This window comes from Rattus norvegicus, chromosome 2, assembly GCF_021556685.1.
Source record: "Rattus norvegicus strain SHRSP/BbbUtx chromosome 2, alternate assembly SHRSP_T2T, whole genome shotgun sequence".
NCBI classification, from domain to species: domain Eukaryota; kingdom Metazoa; phylum Chordata; class Mammalia; order Rodentia; family Muridae; genus Rattus; species Rattus norvegicus.
This window is the reverse complement of record NC_141535.1, coordinates 188,281,523-188,305,299: the sequence shown is the minus strand read 5'-3', so window position 1 is coordinate 188,305,299 and position 23,777 is coordinate 188,281,523. Positions and strand designations below refer to the sequence as shown.

General features: G+C 42.3%; 1 protein-coding gene and 1 long non-coding RNA gene across 11 annotated transcripts in view; one reads left to right on the top strand and one right to left on the bottom strand.

Annotated features, from left to right (window-relative positions):
* LOC120100894 (uncharacterized) overlaps positions 1-23,777 on the bottom strand; it is a 52,695-nt gene that overhangs the window by 2,201 nt on the left and 26,717 nt on the right. The window contains exon 4 of one of the 2 annotated variants that reach the window (XR_015676663.1): positions 5,786-6,238. The exons of the other annotated variant lie outside the window; for it this stretch is intronic. This is a non-coding gene — a long non-coding RNA (uncharacterized LOC120100894). Of the gene's footprint in view, positions 1-5,785; positions 6,239-23,777 lie in introns of those variants that run through there. 2 annotated transcript variants of the gene reach the window in all.
* Hao2 (hydroxyacid oxidase 2) overlaps positions 9,548-23,777 on the top strand; it is a 32,652-nt gene continuing 18,422 nt past the window's right edge. For 2 of the 9 annotated variants that reach the window (XM_087635623.1, XM_087635609.1), the window contains exon 1: positions 18,153-18,281. The gene's annotated coding sequence lies outside the window, so the exon portion shown is untranslated. 9 annotated transcript variants of the gene reach the window in all.

The window sequence follows — 23,777 nt, the reverse complement described above, 5'->3', positions numbered from 1 at the left end:
GAATAAAGTGTCATGTAGAAATTGGATATCTTTCCAATAATGAAATATGGATACACATGTGTCTAGTGGGAATATTCAACTTCTTTTAAACTGGGTCACCTGAGAGTGGAGAGAACATGAGTTTTGTTTTCTGTATGAAATCTATCTACTGAGTTGTTAATGTGATCTATTGTTATATATCAAAAGTAAGGTAGAGAATAGTAGCTTGACATGGTGTAGCCAGAGACCATCCTGAGTGTGTCACCTTGAATGTGGTTATGAAGAGCTATCTAAAACCATTGCTGAGGATAATGATTAATATTACTGTCAACTTGTCTTGATTTGAAATCATCTGACATATTTAACTCTATGCGTGATGATGAGGATAATTCCATGTGGCTAACTGAGGTGGCAGGGTCTACCTACCCTGAACACAAGTGGCATCGCCCTGTGGCCTGACAAGCCAGGCTGAGTAGAAAGAGAAAGAGAAGACCTGATGAAAATTATGCTTCCCCTTTCTCTGCTTCCTGACTGGCTCCATGGAGCAGATGCCTTCTTCTACCACACCTTCCCCACCATGATGGACCTCATTTCTTTGAACTCTGAGCCAAACTAAAGTATTTCTCCCTTAAGTTGCTTACTGTCTGACATTTGGTCACAACAATGAGGAAAATAATAAATTAAGACATGAAAACAATCTGGGGTAAAGTGAGCCCACTGGGAACCTTGAGGCCACCAGAGGTGAACACTGGTTCAAAAGGATGGAGTCCAGACATGGTGTTCTAAGAGAACATAGTTGCATCCTGGAGGACTGCTGGTATGTGGGAGCATAGCATAGCTGCACAGAGAGCAGGGCCTCTTGGAAGCAGTGTTAGCAGAAGATCAAAGCAAACCAGAACAAGGAGTATATGCCTATACTGATCTCCCTGAAACACTTGGAAGTGTAAGCAAGAGCGGCCAGATGTTTGTGGCTGAACGGTCCACTAAAATGAGGAGGAAGTGGGAGAAGAAAATCTTCACTGTGACTTTGTTCATAAGCTTTCCCATGGTGGCTTAGAAATCAGCAGGTTTAATGGAATTACTTAAGGAATTACATTCATGTGTCTCTGTTAATTTAAATGGAGATTCGAGACAGAAAGTTGGGCCTGACATAAAAACAAAACAAAACAAAACAAAACAAAACAAAAAAACTGGCACTTTCCTTCTTTGCTCGTGTCTGTTTAAAGAAATGTGTATTTAGACTGGCTATTTATCAAGTACCAAATATATATATATATATATATATATATATATATATATATATATGTATTTCATGTATACCAACTCATTTATTTTAATCTTAACTATTATCATATTACTTTCCCTTCTCTAAAAAGAATGTGTTAACTATTAACTATTCGAATGAATGAATTAACTATTCGAAATAACCCACTAATCACAGACCTGCTTTAGACCCATATACACCTGTGCTTGTCGCTTTAGTCCCTGTGAGTTCATATGTGTCCTGCTTAGTTGGTCCAGAGGGCCATGTTCTTCTGGTGTCCTCTACACCCTCTTGACTAAATTGTTAGTTTTTACATAAAGGTATCTGTGGCTGCAACCCATGGTGCATCTAGATCCATTTCTTATCTGATTTAGCTTCATGCTCACATGTGTTATATTTATTATCAGGGAATGTAGAATCTCAGTAGTTTTTTAGTTTTCTTCTATAGAACCTTTTAACTGCCCAAGCATTTCAGGACAGTTGCAGTTTTCTTCCAGGAAGAGAATTTAAAATCCCTCACAATTCCTACGCGAGTTGGTAACTAATCTTCACTTGTATCTGTGATGGTCTTCCTTGGGTTACTATAGTGCTCCAGGCCTAGATTGTAACTCAAGCTCCTAGTTCCTTGATCTGCCCTCATTCTTCAGATCACAAGCACTGGCACCCGTGTCCTTATGTCTAAAGAAGCCCACACTATGAAGTGCGCCATGTGTGCCTGAGCATGTCCCCTCCCATGCTGGCAAAATTCACTACTAGTTTCAGTTCTTCACCCCACCCTACATTTTTGCCTTTTGCCATATGACTTTGAAGATTTTCCACTATAAAGAGGAGAGCGCATTTCCTGTCTCTTATAGTTAAATGTAGCCACGTGACTTGTCTTGACCAATAGAAAAGAAGGAAATTAGTCGTCTGCTCTAATACTGGGCTGTAAGAAGCCTTACACATTCTTGCTTGTGGAACTATGTTGAGCTACACCAGATACGACCTTCCTGGATCAGCTGCGCTTTAACGCATTTGAGCATGGCTGTCGGAAAGCAGATAAAGCACGCAGCCGCTAGCAGTACCGACTGGCCAGTCTTTAGTAACTACGAGAATAGAGTTAGTTCTTCCACCTTTTGTTATTGCCCCTCAGCGTCAACACGACCACTGTTAGGTGTTTCCTGGGATGGTTAGTTATTGTGTTCCTCGCTGTGATTCCTCCTTTCTTCAAGACAATGTGAATTTTAGGGACCCTCCTGGTCATCCCTCTCTCTGGCGTTGATCAAGGGAAGCCCAGTTCTACCTGCAGCAGCTCGCTCCCATTTTCTCCTAAAGGGGTAATTTTGCAAAAATTGTATAATTCCCTTTAAAAGGTTCTCTTCTCTGAGGCAGAGGCAAGTTTGTGAGTTTTAAAGATCAAAAGTCCAGTAGCACCCCTCTCCTACAACATGATAGTATGAGCTTTCAATTCCGTGAAACCCCCAGGGATGCACAGGATGGGCCTTAACAGGGTTTTGGAGACTTTTCTAAGTGGAAAAAGTCTCTGAGAACACATTGAGATAAGTAAGTCTTTATTTGATATCCTATCGCACATATAATTCTAAGCTAATGGTTTTATAAAGCAATTTTAAATTTAAAAAATTGAACTATACAAAATCCGAACATTCATGTTAATTAACTTTATGACACTGCAATAAATGCCCTGGATAACCAACTTTTAGAAAGAAGGAAGTATTTTGTCTCATAGTTTTGAGAATTTCCTCCATGATCAATTGGCTCAGGTCTTTTTTGGGGGGTTGGGGGGCCGGAACTATGAAAGCATGTCACCACAAGAACATATGTCTTAGTTTCTTTTCATGTTGCTGTGATGAAATACTCCAAAAGAATCGAATTCAGGAGGGGATGGTTTATTTAAGCTCATAGTTCAAGGTTACAATCCGTCATCGTGAGGGATGGTCATATTGTATCCTCTGTGAGGGAGCAGACAGCAATGAATGAGTGGTGGCTCTTTCTCAGCTTGCTCTCACCACTACACAGCCCCGGCACTGCCCACAGTTAAGGTGAGCTTTCCAATATCAATAAACATAAACATAATTCATACAATCTCACATAGACATGGCTGGAGGCCTAACTCTCTGATGGTGACTCTGGATTCCTTATGCCCGATAAGAACAGCCATAATAACATGCACGAGATCCCCTAAGTTAAAACACCTAAAGAAAGAGAGCCACGGTCAGGACAGTTTAATAAGTTCTCCATTCAGTATCTTGCCATTTAAACTATGTAGAGGGCATCTGGGAACAGCCAGTAAAAGCTCCCAGCTCTCTGTTCTGTATGAATTAACAAAAGCAGTAATTGGCACATGGGGTTGGGAATAACCTGTGCTTCTTCCAGAAGTCAGACTGGAAGCTATAGACATCTGACACTCAAGTGAGCCTGCCAACTCTCTGACACTCAAGTGAGCCTGCCAACTCTCGACTCTGACAGTGGGAAGTAACCTTCCCTGGGAGATCAAGAGGACTCCTTTTTGTGAGCAACTCACTCCCCAAGAGGCGAATCTGAGCTGAGCATGCCCAGAAGATTCAGAAGCTAAGAAACTCCAGCCTTCCCTGGAGAACAATAAATAAGGAAACAAGGGAACCAGAAAGCTAAGTCATTCCCTTTTCAAAAGAAAAAAAAAAGAGGAAATATTATAAGCTTCATGAAAATATTCTCACAGTATGTTGTATTCATTTACTATCAATTTAAGTGGGGCTTTATTAGAACAGTTCCCGTCACATGCTTCTACTGCCGTAAACCGAGACAGATGTGTCTTCTGTCTCTTTATTTTCAAAGACATTAACACCTTTTAAATTCTCAAATGGAAGGTGCTATGAAGTGCAGGGGCCTTTGTATGCAGCCGACCTGGCCAACTCAAGTATCAGAAAAACTCCCCTGTGTTTTATCAATTTGCTCACTAATAACAGGCTATCTTATTTCTAATAAAGACTTATCTGAATCCTATTACAGTTGGCCTTGCCCGCTTTCAGATGTAGTGTACTTTATTCTCAGACAGATTCATCTTCTTCTAGAAACACATCTCTTCAGAAAATTTAGATCCTCTGTGTGTTACCATTTTAGCATGTGCCCAACCCATGACCAAGTTCATCTGCACAGGGGCGTATTGGGGTCAATGAACATTCTACAGTACACATTATAAGAACCAATAGATGGATTCCCCAATGTGATTGCCAAGACTTTTTATAAGGTAGGTGGAGAGCAGGTATGGTTCCCATCAGATCCTGTCTCCACCATCTTACCATCCTGATTCATCTGCAGTTAAAAAGAATGAGGGTATGGAAGAGAGAGAGAGAGAGAGAGAGAGAGAGAGAGAGAGAGAGAGAGAGAGAGAGCGAGCGCATATGTGTGCATGTGCGCATGTGTGTATGTGTATATGAGAGAGTGTTTGTGTGTGAGTGTGTATGTGTGTTTCAAATTGCATTTTTTTTGGCTACATCTCCAATGAGATGATTAAAGAACTTTAGCTCTTTGCAACCAGCTCAGCCAAAAGTTTGACTATGTTTCACTTTCCCAATATGGTTCTCATTTGCCTCCAACCTCATTCATTTCTTATTATTTGTCTTTCAGAGAAAAAGGCAGCAAGAAAAATCAACCTTGGGCTTCGTTAATTAAGGCTCACATTCTTGCTGGTATATTTCAGGAAGACAGTTGGTAACTCTTGCCCTATCCTCCAGAGACCCTTATAATGTGGTCCTGTCCATTCATCAAGGCTCCGAGCAGCTCGGGGGCCCATACGGGTTTGGTGGTCTTGAAGTCTGTTTTCATGTGGAACTGTGGACATAGTATCAGCTTTTTAAAAGAGATTTTAGAAAGTGTCCCTCCCTGCAGAATTCCAACAGGCAAAAACTAGGATGGCCTCGTAGATAACCCCTGGGAAGAAAGTAGGAAGTAAGGATTTCGATCAGATTTGGTTATTTTTAAAAAATAAAAAAAAGAAAGAAAGGCACGTAGCAGTTTGCTCCCTCCACACGCTCTCCAGGACCCAATACAATCCCCTTACTCACTTGCTCTTTGACACCCTGACCCATCCTAGCCTTGTTTGTCATAATAAACAAAAAGAAATAAATGCAGGGAAATGCAGGGTTATTTTCCTTAACATGGAAGCAGACACAGGAAGAGAAGCCATATGTGTGCCTTCTGGTCTCTCTTTGTCCTCACATCTCTGCCTCTGGAAAGGAGACCAGTGTGATTCAGTCACTTCCCCTCAGTACCTTTCACTATTTTTTTCAAAATAAAGCATTCAAGGTGGGATTCCCAAGGTAGGAATGGCTCTTTAAATCAACCATCATCTGTTTATTCAACTCTTTTGCTAAAAGCAACTGTGTGGGTGTTCTGGAGAAGTATTGGGAAGCGAAGTCACAAGTCATATAAAATCCACATACAAGACAGAGTAGGACAGACATACAGCAACAAAATGAGTTATAGACAAAAATGTAAGGAGGGAAGGTGTAATACAGCCCTTATATGATGTCACTGTTTTGGCATAGGTTAGGCATACCCTACCTGATCGCAGTTTTGTTGGCCTAGTCCTCAGGCCCTCTGGATGGTCCTTTGCGGTAGGGGGTAAGAAGGCATGGAGTTAACAACACAGACTTTGAGAGTCAGGTGAGAAGCAGAAGCAGACTCATTTACTGCAGAACTGTGGAGTACCCTCCATCCATGCCCCATTGATCCATGATATCTCGCCCCTTGTTGCTGGCACCATCTGATTGGCTGGCCAGGTAATGCTCTCTGTCAGCATCAATCTGGAGATGCAGCTGTTGCACGTCGGTGGACCATTCTGGGCTGTCAGTCAGGGTATGATGGCTCATTCCTCCTACACGTTCTGTCACAGTGGCCAGGTAAGAAACGACAGGTGAACAGTGCCCTCCCATTAGAGGGCATGTCTGGTGGGACAGTCAGTCGCAGGACCCTCTTGTTCTGACTAGGTGTGATGGCAAAGCTGGGCTAAGTGGCCTGAGAAACCGGAAACAAGGAATTAATTCCCATGGCCTTAGATGGGGAATGGTACAGGGACACTGTTATTTTGAAATCAAGATGATAACAATGGAATGACCAAGGGAGGCTAAGAAAGAATAGCCAGCGAGCTGATAGCCAAGTCACAGTAGGTCTGCAAGTAAGTGCAACAAGTACCCGGTACCCTAGCATGGATGCTGCTAACATCTAGCAAGAGAGCAGAGTCTTAAATCCCAGGGTTAGCCGTGATTTTGAACTATAAAAGTAGAAACAAATGCCTGGTTTAGTGGGAAGAATGGCCATGATTATTGACATCACTTATCATCGAAAAAAATCTTTGAAAGGTAAAATTAAGCATTATGCAGAGAGCAAGAGGCCTTAGGATGCTAAGCCCTGAGTGGGATGTCTCCACCAAATCCCTCCCCTTGGTGCTCAGAGAACCCTGTGGAAGTGGAGGCATAAAGAGAATCTGAGCCAGCAGGGAAGGAGCCACCAAGAGAACGAGTAAGAGCTCCTATGAACTCACGGAGACCGAAGCAGAGGTGCAGTGCCCGCTGGGCCTGCACAGGTCTTCTGCTTCTGTGCTGAGGTAATGGCTTCCTGGTGGGCTTTCATGTGATTACTGAGTGTCTGAAGGAGTCGGTCTCTGATTCTTGTACTTGCTCTTGGGTTCTCTTCCTTCTGTTTGTCCTGTTCAACTCTGATGTGACAGTTTTTGTTTAATCTTATGGTATTGTTAGCTCCTATAAGCCTATTCTTAGGAGAGACAGAAAGGGAGTGGATCTGAATAGGGGTGGGGGGAGTGGAGAGGAACTGGGAGGAGTAGAGGGCGTGAAAACCATAATCAGGACATAGTATGTGTGAAAAACATCTATTTTCATTATGAGGAAAAGAATTAAAGACTAGAAAGGATGGAAGGAAGGAATAAATCAAGCAAAGCAGGCAGGCTTCAGTGTTTGGATGGCTCTATTCTCCGTTACCTGTTCTTTCTGATGCTACAGAATAATTACCCTAAATTTTCAGCTTCCTAGAACAATAGCCTTGACTGATTTACAACTCAGTCCCTGAAGCTTCCATAATCATTTATTTGTTTGTTTAATCTTCATAGTGACCATTTATGGTGATTGGTATTATTGAACCCATTCTACAGATGAGGAAAACAAAGCACTGAGAGGTTCACTCATTTACCCAAGACCGTATACTCAGGAAGAGTTGAAGGCAGAATTCAAACAGCTAGACTGGCTCTTGGGCTCACACTCCCATTCCTGTGGGAAGGACCCAACACAAGCCCTCCTCCTTGAGTAGCATCTGCTTTTGAGATAATGAGGATCTTTCTTACAGTGCTTGCCTTTCTGAGCACCACATCCTTCTTCCAGTCACTGAAGGTACAGCAGAGGCATCGGAAGACTCACGGGAGCCCCAGTGTTCTGCATTCTCGACGCTATGCACGGGACTCCTGTTCTCTGTGATCTTTATTCACAGTGACCTCAGTCACTACCTCTGGAGGTTAATTAAAGAACTGGAGTGGTGATGATGGGCAAGGGTAGCCCAGGAGGCCAAGGCAGTGCCAGATTATTGGGGTAGGGGGACGACAGTTACCAGTGGTCCTCATGCCCCTAGCAATAAGTCTCACTGATAAAGTGTGACCGCGTTTCCTACATACTCTTTACAAGAAAGCGTGCTCACTGCCAGCAATAATCTGCCGTGTCTGGTTTCCCTTTCTTTGATAACCCCATCTAGCTATTGTTATATCTGATGGGATGACCCAAGTCAAGGTATCCCAATACTACTCCGTGATAGTGTGCCAGGACTCAGGGTCTATCCTTCCTCTCTGCCGTCTGGCCTTTTTAGCATCTTGTCTTATATACTTGGTAGCCTTCCTCACATCTAGTCCCAAGTATAACTGTTATTCACAAACATGGCAGTCTCCAGCAGTGGCTGTGTCTGAGAAGGACAAACTCCTTATTAGGAGCTGTCCATAAAACATCCCTCATACACATCGACTGGAACTGAGTACCATGCTCATCTCAAACCAAGCACTGGCCAAACAAAACAGAACAAGATGCCAGATCTTTCAACAAAGTAATAGAATTGGTTTTTCTAAGCACATGATTATAGGAAAGAAGGTAGAAAAGAACACAAGAACTAAAACAAACAAATAAAATACCCCCTCAGATTTCCCAGAGTTTTTAGCTAAGAGTGAAAGTTGGCCCCAGGTGAGTTTTATATGTGCAAGCCTCAATGTCTCATAAAGCAGCCCCTGTTGGCCACATGGATTGACTGCCACCTCACCATGTTGACTCATCCTGCTGGTTCTCAGAACTGAGCTGTGGGGAAATAGCACCTGGGTCAGTATGGCTTAGAGGAAGAGAGGGAAACAAAGCCATAGGAAAGGCTGGAACTGTGTGCTGTGCCTTACTGAGCAGATGGCACAATGTGAAGGTCGCTCAGGGAAGACCGAAGTGCAGAATGAAAATGTTCCCGTGTACACATCACTACCATAGGTCATTCCGTTAATCCTCATAAAATCCTTCCCAAATATGTTTATACATGCATATATACACATATATGTGTATACATACAAATACATATGTTCAGACACATAAATGTAGGTATATGTGTATGTATATCTGTATGTATACATATATATTCTATTACAGGCAAAGGGATAAAGAAGAAAGAGGAAGAAAGAAAGAAAGAATGAAAGAAAGAAAGAAAGGAAGGAAGGAAGAAAGAAAGAAAGGAAGGGAAGAAGAAAGAAAAGTGAAGGCAAGGAAGGAAGGAGAACAGAAAGGAAGAAAAGAGATAAGAGAGGAGAGATGAGGAGGGGAGGGGAGGGGAAAGGAGGGGAGGGGAAAGGAGGGGAAAGAAGGGGAGGGTAGGGGAGGGGAGAGAAGAGAAGAGAAGAGAAGGAAGGTAGGACAGGAAAAACTGAGTCACTCTTCAAGAGTTATATAGCCAAAGAATCTTGGTAGCTGTGGACATTGACTGAAGTTTTTTCCACAAGGCCAAACAATTTAAACAATAACAATAGCAAAAAAAAAAAAAAAAAAAAAAAAAAAAAAAAAAAAAGGTCATCACCTGAGGCTTTTGGCCTTGTCTCTGTGAAGTCTTTTGACAAGATGGGCTTTTAGGAGACAGGAAGACTGAGAGTTGTTAGGAAAGGGGAAATTCACAACCCCCATCTGCTGAAAACAAGTCAGCTAAAAAGCAATTTGATGAAATTATTAACTGGGCAAGGTCCATGTGCCAAACTAGCAATTGATAACTTATTTCTGTTAGTTATTCATAGAATTTGGAGAAATTTTTGCTGTTAGCAGTCATTTCAACAGATTTTGCAGAATTCTCTCTTGGTCCTTTGAGCTTTTGTCATGGCCGGAAGAACAGGTGTCACAGAAGAGTTCTCAGAGGAGAGGTGTGCTTGATCTAAGTGAAATTCAAGTTTTCACAGAATTTTAAATGCATGCCTTTGGGAGGGATGCTTATAACGCAATCAAAAACAGTCATTTAGCCAGCCGGCAATGCCAACTCAACCAGGACTGGGCATGCAGGGACTAAGGTGACTGCCTGCACAGGTAAGCAAGTCAGGACTAGGGACTGAAACAGTCTACATGCTGAGTTATTAAATCTAAAATTCCCATAGCCGCTGAGAGGAGTATAGATGACACCTGTGCTAGCAGCTCACAGGAAGGCGGCATCAATTCACCCAGGAGGGTCCGTGCTCTCCACCACTGAACAAGGATGTAAACACTGTCCAAGTGCAGAAGCCATGTGCATGGCCGGCATCATTAACATTTGATAAATAGCCGTCCGGCAGAGTGCTACAGAGACAGCAGCTGCTGAGTCCATGGTTCAATCTGATAGCTCAAAATGACCCTCTGCAACCGATATTTAAAACTTCTGGGAGGGAGAACTAGATAACACATAAATTTAATGTAATCAAGAGGTTAAATCAGACAAGATACACAAAATGACAGTTTCATTTACATATTTCCCAATCGTTTATCTACTGGGTTGTTCCAAACAGGTATTTCAGGTTATTCAGAATCATTTAAGGCAATGGCTTTCAATCCTGAAATCTTGCTGGAATCTTGATTAAAACTGGCATCTGTTCCCTTCAAGCTGAATGACTTTGAACAAATTTCTTGTGTTCTTTGAGCTTCGTTTTCCTAGCTATACCACTCCTAAGACCTACCAAAGCTTTTATTGAAATGCTGCAACTGTGCATGTGGCATTTGAATGCAATGCTGGGCTCTGTCCACACAGACTGTCTCCTAGAGCACCTTGTAAATTGTTTGAAATTGGTGTGATTTAATGGTTTTCTTATTCCGTTCATAACATCGATTAAAATAAGAACAAGTAAAAGAAAATTATATGTGATTATATGTATTAAATCAGCGGATACGAAGATTCCACTTGAAGCCCAAATGTCAGTCCTCCGTGTTTGCTCTGCCTTACTCTGCCTCAGCTCTGGTAGCCCAGCTAGGGTGCCTACCTGCTGCTACCGCAGTTAGCAGTTAGCGGTTTCTCCAGTCTCAGTTTGCCCTCCTTGCCAGCGGCCTGGAGTCGACTTCCTCTTCCTGGTCTGGAGCGCCGCCTGGAGGTCTTGCTGTGCACTTGGCTTTCTTCTTTACACTGAAACCCATGGAGCTATTAAAAGGTGATTCCATCTCCTTTCTTTGTTTAATGCCCTCCATTCCCTCTAGCACTAACATCTTGACTCTGCCCCCATACATCTCTATATTGTAGGAAACTCCTTTTCCAAATGACAGGCTCATCTTACTCTTTGTGGCAAATTCTCCCCACTGGTGTTACCGCCCAAGTCAGTAACAACAGCTTCCAACTCTAGATCCCACTTAAGTATCTCTGTGCAGCTCATTTTATATATACACATATGTATATATATATATGTGTGTGTGTATATATATACACGCATATATGTGTGTACATATGTGTGCATACATACACATATATGTGTATATGTAATATATAATGTGTGCAATGTACATATATTTCTATATATGTGTAAAATACATATATCTGTAAAGAACATATATACAGATATATCACATGTGTATGCACACACACATACATACAAAGTTATTTATGTAGATAATAAGTCTATATAGTGGGCAATAATGAAAGAGGAGAGGTTTGTGTATTCAGCACAGAACATAAGTTTTAAATTTTATATGTGGATAATGTTTTTGTTACATTAATTAATAATTTTTATTGCTTAGCAGTTTTGTACCTTTATATAATGGGTTTCAGTAGTTTTATATACCCCGTGCCTCTACCTCCCCAGTACCCTTCTCAGTAAATCCCTCTTTACTCTGATACCTTCTTTTGTGTGTGGCCCACTGACTTTAGACTTTCTCACCCAAGCAGGATGGGAGTTTATTTGCTGGATCGGAGACAGCAAACAGCTTCATCACATGATATAGAACTCCATCAACCACTTTAATTGTCAGGGTCACTTTTCTATCCTTGATGAAATCCTGAGGGAACCAGTCCTGTGAGATGAGCACAGTTGCAGTGAGGTCGTGCGCACAATGGCTCTGTGATTTCCAGAGGACAATTGAAAAATCATTTCTAGTGCACCCTTATGAGTGTCAAGCCTCAGGCCTTAGAAGTCAGCTGTGCAAACCACTGAACTGAGAACGGGACCCCCGTTGAAGGAATCAGAGAAAGGACTGGAAGAGCTTGAAGGGGCTCGAGACCCCATATGAACAACAATGCCAAGCAACCAGAGCTTCCAGGGACTAAGCCACTACCCAAAGACCATACATGGACTGACCCTGGGCTCCAACCTCATAGGTAGCAATGAATAGCCTAGTAAGAGCACCAGTAAAATACTTAGAGGTCATTGCTGCTTTGGTCCAAGAAGGTCTGACTGCTGCTTGAATTTTCAGCTGAGCTTGGCATTGTAAACATACCCGTTTACAAGGAAGCCCTTGCTCCTGCCAAGACTGAACCCCCAGTGAACGTGATTGTTGCGGGGAGGGCAGTAATAGGGGAGGATGGGGAGGGGAACACCCATCGAGAAGGGGAGGGGGAGGAGTTGGGGGGATGTTGGCCCGGAAACCAGGAAAGGGAATAACAATCGAAGTGTAAACAAGAAATAACCAAGTTAATAAAGATGAAGAAGAAGAAGAAGAAGAAGAAGAAGAAGAAGAAGAAGAAGAAGAAGAAGAAGAAGAAGAAGAAGAAGAAGAAGACACTCATGTTTGAAAGTGACATCTAATTGAGAGGCACAAAAAGTGATGAATCAGAGGAAGATTTGGCACAATGCGTAAGAGATAGCATATTCCAACCTCTCATTAGAACAGACAGAAAAAAAAAGAGGCTACTTAAGGTAGAACTAGAGAAAAAAAGAAAGAGAAGGGGACAGTTTTACTGAGCGAGTTTTACAGAGAGAGGTTAAAGAGAGAACAAGCTAGATACAGGTGAAGACAGAACAAGCTAAAGAATGATAAGCCAGAAGACTAAAACAGATTGCCAGATTTAGGCTGAGGCCAAGCAGATTAAAAAGTCAAAGACAGAGAAAGAAGCTAGATTATGTCAGTCACCTTGGAGAGGTGTTTGAGTCAGAACTAGGCAGATACCCTAGTCAGAACCCTAGCCACAGATAGAATCATCCAGTAGGACTCACAATCCAGAGAAATTTTTCAATCAAAGGTTCAGAGTGTCCACTAAATTCAATACAACTTGATGGGAATGCAGCCAAGCACCAAGAAGACACTTCTATGTACCATTGTCTGCTTCTGTCGACAGGTTAAAGTTAACCCAGGACAAAACGCCTTAGCCCTGATTCTCCTGTAGGCAGGTAAAGTAGCCAGAAGCCTTCAAGGGAGAAGCCCCACTTGGGTGGCCAACTTTATAACTGACATAGGTCTGCTTCTGGGTAAGCACAAAGTCAGTAAGTTCAGCAAGGCTGTAGCGTAGGTGCTGAACCTCAGAGTATCTGTCTGCCTGCCAACAGTACTAGCTCTCATTTCAGGAGCATTTTCTGCTAATAACCACAATGTCCTCTACACACCCCTCATTTCAGAACTGTGAGGTCATCTGGTGCCTATGTCCAGGAGTCCCAGTATGAGGTGGTGGTATGAAGTAAGTTGTTACTTCTCAATAAAAGAATTTTTTCTCATACTCTAGACATTGGCTCTTGCCACTTAATTTGCATTTAGTTGAGTTTGAGCCTCCATCATCATAAACCTTTCAATAAAGACAAACTATCTCCAATATGTCAATGGCTTTCACACCAATAGGTTTTTGCTAGTGGGTCCATAGTACCTTGCTGTGAGCACCTGTTGGAGAATTTCCTCGAGTTATTTGTTAAAGACAACAGGAAACCAATCATTGACCGAAGATATTGAGGCGGGATCTTCCAAACAGAACAGGAAGAGAAGGGGAGAAGAACAAGGTCAGATGAGATGGAAGACAGAGAAAGAAGAAGATGGAGGGAGAAAAAGATGAACCAGATCCATGTGGCCTGGAGGAGCCACAAGTAGCTAGGGATGTCTTAGGTGGGCAACAGAGTAACGGAGGGTGCATTTTCCCAATCTAGGTGTGCAGCTTGTATTTATATCAATTGAGTTTTGTGCTCTTTGTGCAGGCATTTAGGGGTTGGAGATTTACCCATTATAAATCTGGCTGGTATATTAGAAGTATCTAGTGCTATCATTTTACTGGGCTAAGGGGATCTGAGTGAGCAGTAGCTGGCTTTCTGCAGGCTAGCCACAGGGGGTGGGTGGCCTGGGAAGTGCAAGCATCTCCAGGTATTTCAGAAAAGACTGGTTCTGTCAGCTTAGCAAGCAGAGAGGAGAGAGCTATCATCTGAGCAGTGATAAAGCACTTTTGACTAAAGTGGCTTGGCAGCGGGAATCAGGGCAAGATGGCCACTTGGGGCTGGCCATGGGGGCGAGCAGCACCACCGACACCAGTGCCTAGCAGGATTTAGCGTGGTTCTCTTTTAAAACTACTCACTACAGGCACCCACACTCATGATAGGAATATTGATGTCCTGTGCTATCTCTAGAATCCAGCTATCTCCGTGATCCAAGGAAGGATCAATCCCATGTCCGGACACTCCATTTGTTTCCAGTCTGATCTGACGTAGGTAGTGAATTCAGCAGCTGGTGAACAATTTTGACTCCACAAAATAAGGACAAATGATGTAAATCTATTTGTCTTGTACCCAAGACCCCCAAAAGTCCCTCTTTAAGCTTTCTTCCCATGTGTCCTTGTAACTATGCCATGCCTCTGGACCTACCAATAGCATAGCCACTGCTGAAGGTTCATAGCTTATAATGGGATCAGACATATGCAAACTTCTCTTGATATGACTTAGCCCTACCCTTGAATGATTTCAGTAACTGAAGTGTGACACTATGCTGATTACCTTCAAATGTCAAGCATGACTTTCAGTCTGATGGTCTTCAGTCATGCATAACCAAGTCTAGGGTTCATCCTGACCTGCAGAACTATCTCAAGTGAGACTCACCGTAGGACTAGAACAGAAGAATTCAATTGCTCAGGACTCAGGCATTTGATGGAGGGCAACTACTGCCTGCTTTCTGGCTGGATGATGACTACTTAGGATGGCAGCTCATTCTCCTCACCAAAACTAAGCAGGCACATTGCAGAAAAGGTAATAATGGCCACCCAAGAAAGATAAGTACCACTTCCCAGTTGCACCCCAAGTTCTCTCAAAATCCTACTGGTGATGCTTGGTAGAACCCAGAGGAGTCCGAGACTGGTCTGTCTCACAATGAACCAATTCTCTAAAATGAAGAGATGCTGTCCAACTTTCATCTCAGCTGGTCCTGTCTGTGATCTTATATCTCCTATCCATTGAGAGTAACTCCCTTAGGTGAGGGTATTGGATACTTATATAAAACGTTCCATCTATGAAGAGGGATCTTCCTTAGCTCAGCTCAACAACCCAATTCAAAAAGGATCTAGGATGATACATAGCTCAAATTTGAGTCTCCTATGAGATCTTTCTCTTCTCTGCTACTAGCGCTCACCTATATCAACTCATTGCTTCTTGTGCTGGTGAGATTTTCTTCAACTGGATACAAGCTAGAGTCATTTAAAAAGAGAGAACTTCAGTTGAGAAAATGTCTCCATCATGCTGGTCTCTAGGCAAGACTCTGTGGACATTTTCTTAATGACTGAGGTAGGAAGACTCAACCTACTGGTAGTCACCCAGGACTGGTGGTCCTGTGCTATGCAAAAAAAATAACAAAAATAAAACAGTCTGAGGAAGCCACGAGGAGCAAGCCAATAAGAGCACTTCTCAGTTTCTGCTTCAGTTCTGGCCTCCAGGCTCCTACCTTAGCTTCCCTCAACAATAGATTATGACTCAGTATACTAGAACAAACACTTTCCTCCCCATAGCCAACAGAAAACTGGACACTTCTCATGGTGGTTTGAGAGATGTAAAGACATAAGCGATGTGCAGTGGTTAATAAATATGGCAGTGGTGGTGCATGCCTTTAATTCCAGCACTCAGGAGGCAGAAGAAGGTGGGTCTCTGTGAGTTTGAGGCCAGCCTGGTATACAAAGTTAGTTCCAGGATAGCCAAGGATACACAGAGAAACCCTGTCTCAAACAAACAAATAAAATTAAGTAACATAGATAGAAACTAAAGCCTCATCTACTTCATGGTGTAATGGAAAATGTCAATTAAAACACTGTATGCTGTCCAGCTGTTGTTAGAGTTGACCACAGGTATACGTGTACTCCAGGGCTAAATACAAAGGGGTGAAAACCACTGTGCCAAAGAAATTTCCACATTAACTGCAGGCGATTTTGAAAGCATTTTTGAGATAGTATTGCCATCTAGTGGTCATCCTCCCGCCCCCCACCCCATCCCCACCCCAACTCCAAGCAGATAAAATAGGGAAAGTTTGGGCAACAGAAAGGAAAACTTCTTCTTCACTGGCACTGCAGATTCTGGAAGAAGATCAGGTCTCACTCCCACGACCATTAGAAGATATTGAAGTTCTGCAATGGCAGTCAGTGGGTCTTCCTGTGCTCATGGCCAATACAATCCACAAGGGCAGTGGTGTCAAGCCAGGGTTTAGATTCTCTGTGAGGACAGATGGTGACTATATCACACCAGGATCCACAGTCAGTGGGCAGGTCAAGCTTGCTTAGGGTGCTTAAAGGCTTATAAAATTTGGGAGTCTGAGGGCAGGGACATGCAGGATGGGCAAAGGTCATTGACTGGAGACCTTAGGGTCCTGGGAATGCCTCATTAGCATGAGGAAGCACCTCAGGAATCTCAGGAGCTGGCTGAACAGGTTCTGTCAGAAGAAAGGAAATTGATTCTATAAACTAATTAAGGCTATGTGACATTCTTCAAAGGCAAGTGTGGCAGCTTAGAATTCCCCAGACAAGGTCGGAGAAGGAGAAACTCTGGTAATGAAGGGAGTCAGCCATTCCATGCTGAGCTCCAGAAGGCTATCCAGTCAACGGTAGACTTCCACCTGAATTGGCACTCTTCCCACAGCAGTATTAAGGTCAAGTTAGGTTTAGATCTTAATGGTGCTTATTAGTGTTAGTGTTCATCTTGTTTTTTCATCACTATGACTAAGTGCCCCAGGAATGCAATTTAAAGAAGAGAGAATTTATTTGTGCTCTCTGTTTAAAGGGAGTCAGGATAGTCCACTATAGGCAGCAAAGGGTGATCACGTCGTATCCATGATCAGGAAACAAAATGGTGGATGTTCCTGCTCTCCTATTTCTCTTCTGTTTTGCTTGTTCAGTCTGGTTTCGTTCTGTTTTGCACTGTTTTGCTTGGCTTTGCTTTGTTTGAACAGGGCTTTACGCTGTAGTTCATACAGTCTCAATCTCACTATGTAATTTAGGCTAGCCTTGAACTTCTGACAATCTACTTATCTTGGCCATCAGAATGACTAAATTGCACCCATGAACCACGACATCAACTTTTTTTTCCTTTTTTTTAAACTAAGTCTGGGGTTACAGCCTGTGGGATGGTGCCCCACAACATTCTGGCCAGATTCTGTTCAGCTCACTCAGACTATAGAAACACCCATACTCATACCCAAACACACCCAGAAAGGCATTGCCCAGGTGAGCCTAAATCCCATCAAGTTGACAGTCAAGATTAACCTTCACAGTGGTAATGGCTTTGAGCAGGTTAATTAACCCCATTCATTGTTCTGAAAAATGGGGGAAATGTCTAACCATGTGTCTGGGAAGCAATCAAAATATCTTCTAGAATGTGTCTGCTGTGTTGTAACCACTTAAAAAGTTACATGCTGTTGTAACGCAAAAACTTCTGATAAGAGCTGGGTAGAAAAAGAGAAGGGGGTCTGACAATTAATAAATTAGTCAGCTTGAGTGAATCAACCCTACAAGACTGTCCTGAGGGAATCAGTTCCCCCCCCCCTGCACCCCCAAATACAGTTTCATTTCATCTTGCAGTCATCCTATTTAACTGAATCATGTTGTCCTCAGAGACATAAATGTTTGTCTCCTGCGTTAATTTGGTCATCTATTTCAGTATGTAGGGCACCACACCATTCTTCTGCAGCCCTGTCCTGGATCCTCACTATCTTCCTGCCCATGGCTTTCAAGCTCTAATCTGCTTTCTCCGGTTACCACACTCTGGGCAAAGGTTCCTTTTTCCACTGCAGGATATTTTTTAACTCTCCACCTGAAATCACTCATATCTTTCCGTTAACCATTCTTATGAACAGGCGGCTGAAAAGCTAATAAACAACTACTTTATATTTTGAACTTTAATCAGGGCAAATCTCGGGATTTTTTTGTATCTTTTAAACAACGAGTTTGGGGAACAAACATTACAAAGTCATTCAAGCTTATGTCAAGGCTAACTTCAATCTGGACTGATTATTTATTACTTCCCTGATAACTGGTTAACCAAAAGGTTAGTGTTTATCCTTGAATATATTTTACCTCAGAGCTGGGCAATGAACCACTGTAGCGGGCTTTGCATTGCTGCCTCTACCTACAGCTATTACTGGTCATTGGAAGACCTTAGAGTCAGGTTTGTCTTGGGGTATCTTCTATATGCTTGGAACTTGGGGGAGAAGATGAAATAGTAGGTGAGGTTGGGGTAGGCATAGTGAGAGCTTGGCAAAGAAAGTTACATGGAAATAGGTGGACGGGGTGCAGGAGAGGGGGAAACGGGACATTCAGGCACTACCCAAGGAAGCTGTAGTATCAAAGTCTGCAGGCAGAAAAGGTTCAGTCTAGTGAATTTAAACCTGGAAATGGCAGAAGGTGTGTGCATCCATAGGCGAAAATTAGCCAAAATATGTTCTTTAAAAAGGTTCCTGCCCTTAAATGTACTTGTTATATGGAGCATTGGCTATACTAAGAATGCTGTCTACCACTTCTTTTTTGAATTTCTTTTTTTCCATCTTTATTAAATTGGGTATTTCTTATTTACATTTCAAATGTTATTCCCTTTCCGGGTTTCCAGGCCAACATCCCCCAACCCCTGCCCTTCCCCTTCTATATTGGTGTTCCCCTCCCCATCCTCCCCCAATTACTGCCCTCTCCCCAAAAATCTCGTTCACTGGCAGTCCTGCCTTGGCAGGACCCAGGGCTTCCCCTTCCACTGGTGCTCTTACTAGGATATTCATTGCTACCTATGAGGTCAGAGTCCAGGGTCAGTCCATGTATAGTCTTTGGGTAGTGGCTTAGTCCCTGGAAGCTCTGGTTGGTTGGCATTGTTGTACATATGAGGTCTCAAGCCCCTTCAGCTCTTTCAGTCCTTTCTCTGATTCCTTCAACGGGGGTCCAATATTTGCCGTATTCTGGCTGTGCCTCTCAGGAGAGATCTACATCCGGTTCTTGCACTTCTTTGCTTCATCTATCTTATCTAGTTTGGTGGCTGTATATGTATGGGTCACATGTGGGGCAGGCTCTGAATGGGTGTTCCTTCAGTCTCTGTTCTAAACTTTGCCTCCCTATCACCTCCCAAGGGTATTCTTATTCCCCTTTTAAAGAAGGAGTGAAGCATCTGCATTTTGGTCATCCTTCTTGAGTTTCATGTGTTCTGTGAATCTAGGGTAATTGGAGCATTTGGGCTAACATCCACTTATCAATGAGTGCATACCATGTGTGTTTTTCTGTGATTAAGTTACCTCATTCAGGATGATATTTTCCAGTTCCATCCATTTGCCTATGAATTTCATAAAGTCGTTGTTTTTGATGGCTGAGTAGTACTCCATTGTGTAGATGTACCACAATTTTTAAATCCATTCCTCTGTTGAAGGGCATCTGAGTTCTTTCCAGCTTATGGCTATTTTAAATAAGGCTGCTATGAACATAATGGAGCATGTGTCTTTGTTATATGTTGGGGCATCTTTTGGCTATATGCTGGGTCCTCAGGTCCAATTTTCTGAGGAACCTCCAGACTTATTTCCAGAATGGTTGTAGCAGTCTGCAATCCCACGAACAATGGAGGAGTGCTCCTCTTTCTCCACATACTCGCCATCATCTGCTGTCACTGGAGTTTTTGATCTTAGCCATTCTGACTGGTGTGAGGTAGAATCTCAGGGTTGTTTTGATTTGCATTTCCCTTATGACTAAAGATGTTGAACATTTCTTTAGGTGTTTCTCAGCCATTCGGCATTCCTCAGCTGTGAATTCTTTGTTTAGCTCTGAACCCCATTTTTTAATAGGGTTATTTGTCTCCCTGCAGTCGAACTTGAGTTCTTTGTATATTTTGGATATAAGCTCTCTATCAGTCATATAGTTAATTTTTTTCAAATAATGAGAACATTTATTTGGAGGTACTCTGTTCTTTGGAAGCAGGTGTGAGTTCTCTTCAGTAGAAGGACTTCTTGTGGTTGTGTTCAGTTTCCACACAAATCTGGAAAGGACTGAGAAGAGGAGAAACCAAGGCTGGGTGGTATTGGCATATAGATAGCCAATACTTGAATGGAATGGATGAATGAGGAAACAGAACAAAAGAAAAGGATGTTTTCTGTTCTTCTACAGCTCCCACAATGCACATCGCCTAAATCCTCTACTTGGAACCACTCCGTCATTGTAAATTTTACAGAATTTTTTAGTTCTTACAGGAACCCTGGGCTTGAGAGTGATGCTGTGATTTTATAACTTAGTAACAACTGGAACTTATACAAATGATATTGGGAATCATCTGAGATCCCCTTTGAGAAGAAATGGGAATTTTTTTCCATATTTCCAGTAGCTCTCCCTAGGAAAACAGTCATGTAAATCTCTAAATTATACCAGTAAACTGAGAATGAAATACTGAATCCTATCTTCAACTTTTACTGTGTCTTGAAAGCTGAGCCTGAAAAATGAGCTTTTTACTTAACCTGCATTGTTTAGGACAGTGCCTAGATATCTAATTAAAGCTAGTCACTATTGTAAAAATACACCCTACAACATCAGTGAGTTAATATAAAAATATGTATGTACAAATACACATTTTTTTTCATTTAAAATCAACAGACCTACAAGGCTGCCCATTTACAAAGACAGATTTGGAAATCCAAGTTGCTTTTATCTCATAGATGTGGATTTTGGAAGATGGAGCACCTGGCTGGCTATAGCAGCAAAAAAAAGAATGTCTTACATCTTCTAGCAAACTAGTATGGTGGGACCACACCCAGCCAATTGGCCAGATTAGCCCTATAAACCCATCTGTCTTTAACAACTGGGAAATGTTAATAGTCTAGGGGAGCAGGAAGTGGTACAGCTATGGTAGTGGAATATTCTTGTGTGTATAATGGGACGCCCTGGGCAGGAACATGAGGTCTAAAAACAAGATTCGCTTGGACTTCACTCTAAGGTGCCAACTCTTTTGTACCGTAAACAACTCTTGACAACAGATGATTTCTTCCTTTCATAGTGATTTACAGCCAGGCAACTGAAATTAAGAAAACACAACTAGATGTGTGATTTTTGTATGAAATGTCTTAATCTTTCACTTTTGAAATGGAGGAGAGCAATAATTTCATTTGGGGATGACAATGAGAGTTAATATATTAGTATATATAAGCCACACACAGTGTGCTCAGTATCATGACACACTAGACAGATGGTTACAGTGTGGCATTCATCATCATCATCACCATCATCACCATCATCATCATCATCATCATCACCATCACCACCATCATCATCATCAATTACTATTACTATTATTTAGAAGGATCAATTGTGCTGCTTTCAAATATACACAATTAAATCATTCCATTGCTTAACCGAATCAGGAAACCCCTCAATCTTTCTAAACTCTCTATTGCTGTCTTTTCTAGCATTCCCCCAACTGTCTCCAACTCCCATACAAAGCAAACAATTAACAGCATAGCTGAGCATCAACACTCTACCTGGGAGTTATTTCTTCAGAGCTCAGAACATATTGTTCCCAAAGATAAAATGATAGTGAAATAGTGATTGGATTCTAAGTGACAGAAAGCACTCCCTTGATTAGCGAAGCTTCTGAAACTTGGGACACTCAGGATACAAAAGGCTACAGAACAATGTTGGTGTGTTGGTACTAATCGTTCAACATTGGAAACTATAAAAAATATATTATACATAATTTAAGTTCTCGTGAATGTTATTTATGGAGAATAGTAACCTTTTTTTTTTTAGCTGAGGACTGAACCCAGGGCCTTGTGCTTGGTTGGCAAGCACTCTACCACTGAGCTAAATCCCCAACCCCAAGAACAGTAATCTTAATTGTTGACACCACAGAGTGAAAGAAAAATAAGGAATGACAAGATGCTTATGGTCTCTGGGATGAGCATGTTCTGGACCTGGGATACACAAGTCCCTAGAGTAGAACACAAGCATGAATCTGTCCCTTGGACCAGTGTAGATAGAGTTCAGAAAAACACAAATAGCACACTACCCATGGCAGCACAGGGCACAGGACAAGAAAGGAAGAAACATTAACAGGGAAGGGGAACAGCTAGTGAGAGTTTGAGGGTTACTGAACAAAAGAAAAGAGCTTATTTCCTCATCATGAAATCAATGAATGAGCATCACAGCCTGAAAGGGTCCTGTGCTTTTAATATGATGGACCAAAGATCCGACCAGAATTGCTTCTAGGCTGATCAATCCTTGTAGCCTCTGACTAAACTGATGCCTGTTAGGCCACAAGGGGCTTCTGTTCCTTTACTCTAATGTTTCTCAAAGTACCTTTTGCTGCAGCACTCCTTTCATGGTATTACTCTGATTCAAATCTTTTTCCTGTTAGTTACCTCCCCTGTTATTGTTTTCCTGGGACTATCCCCATGATTGACACTCTTTGCCTAAGGTACCTAAGTGATCAAGCCCGCTGTCTGAGACCCCTTGTCCTGAAAGCATGCAGAGTCTCATCCTGCTGTACTCTTTCCCTCAAGAATTCAGCCAAAAATTTAATTGTGCTTTTCAAATATTTATTTAACATTAAGATTAAGAATACTCAAGATAAATTGCTGTGGATAAAGGCTATGAAGGTTATCCTGACTTTTGCAACATCTATCTTTGAGGCTGGAATTGTCTTCCCAGAATCCATTTCAGCTAACCTTGGATCCCATAATCTCCCAAACTTGGCTTCAGGATGTGGTCCTTGATCTTATCTTTGACTTTACAAACCTTGGCCTAAATTCCAAGAGAGTAGGCCAAAGGATCTTGAAATGACATATCCTGAATTACCAAAGAAGCCTTCAGTGAGGCAAACTGATTCCCTTTGTGTCTCCCAGTGTGCTCTGTAATTCTCTCCTTGTGCCCTACAGAGGACCCTAGGGTCTTTGAACCAAATGCAAACTCTGATACCCCACAGTTTCTTAGGTAACAGCACAATGTATGCTATAAAATCCTCAAAGAAAACAATGCTTTGTCTAGGATAGTGGGCTCAGTTCAAATCATCACCCAGAACAAAACAAGGTCTTCCTCACCAGGGGAGCTAGCTCCAGTTTGGGTCTTTGGTCAAGGATCAGTGTTGGACCATCAGAGCATAGCAGCAGATACCTGAGAGCATCCTTGCTCTTGGGGTTTCATTTGTCTTTTCTGAAATGTTTCTCTTCATGTTCAACCCTGAAAGAACGAGTTTGAAGACACTCAAGGAGATAAGGCTCCAGAAACAAAGTCTGGCCTGCGTGTAAAATGCTTTCCTTGTGCCCAGCCTGTTTCTCAGGACAATCAGAGTCAAAAAAGAACAGACGTAGAACACATGAATGAGACCAAGGAAATAGTCCCACAAGAAACGGTTGGATGACTCAAATCTTCCCTTCAGTTTCTGGTTTCAACACTGTTATGAAGCAGATTGCAATATACAAAAATACTGCATGAAGCAAAGAAGTGCAGACAGACAGGAGCCGGATGTAGATCGCTCCTGAGAGACACAGCCAGAATACAGCAAATACAGAGGCGAATGCCAGCAGCAAACCACTGAACTGAGAATAGGACCCCCGTTGAAGGAATCAGAGAAAGAACTGGAAGATCTTGAAGGGGCTCGAGACCCCATATGTACAACAATGCTAAGCAACCAGAGCTTCCAGGGACTAAGCCA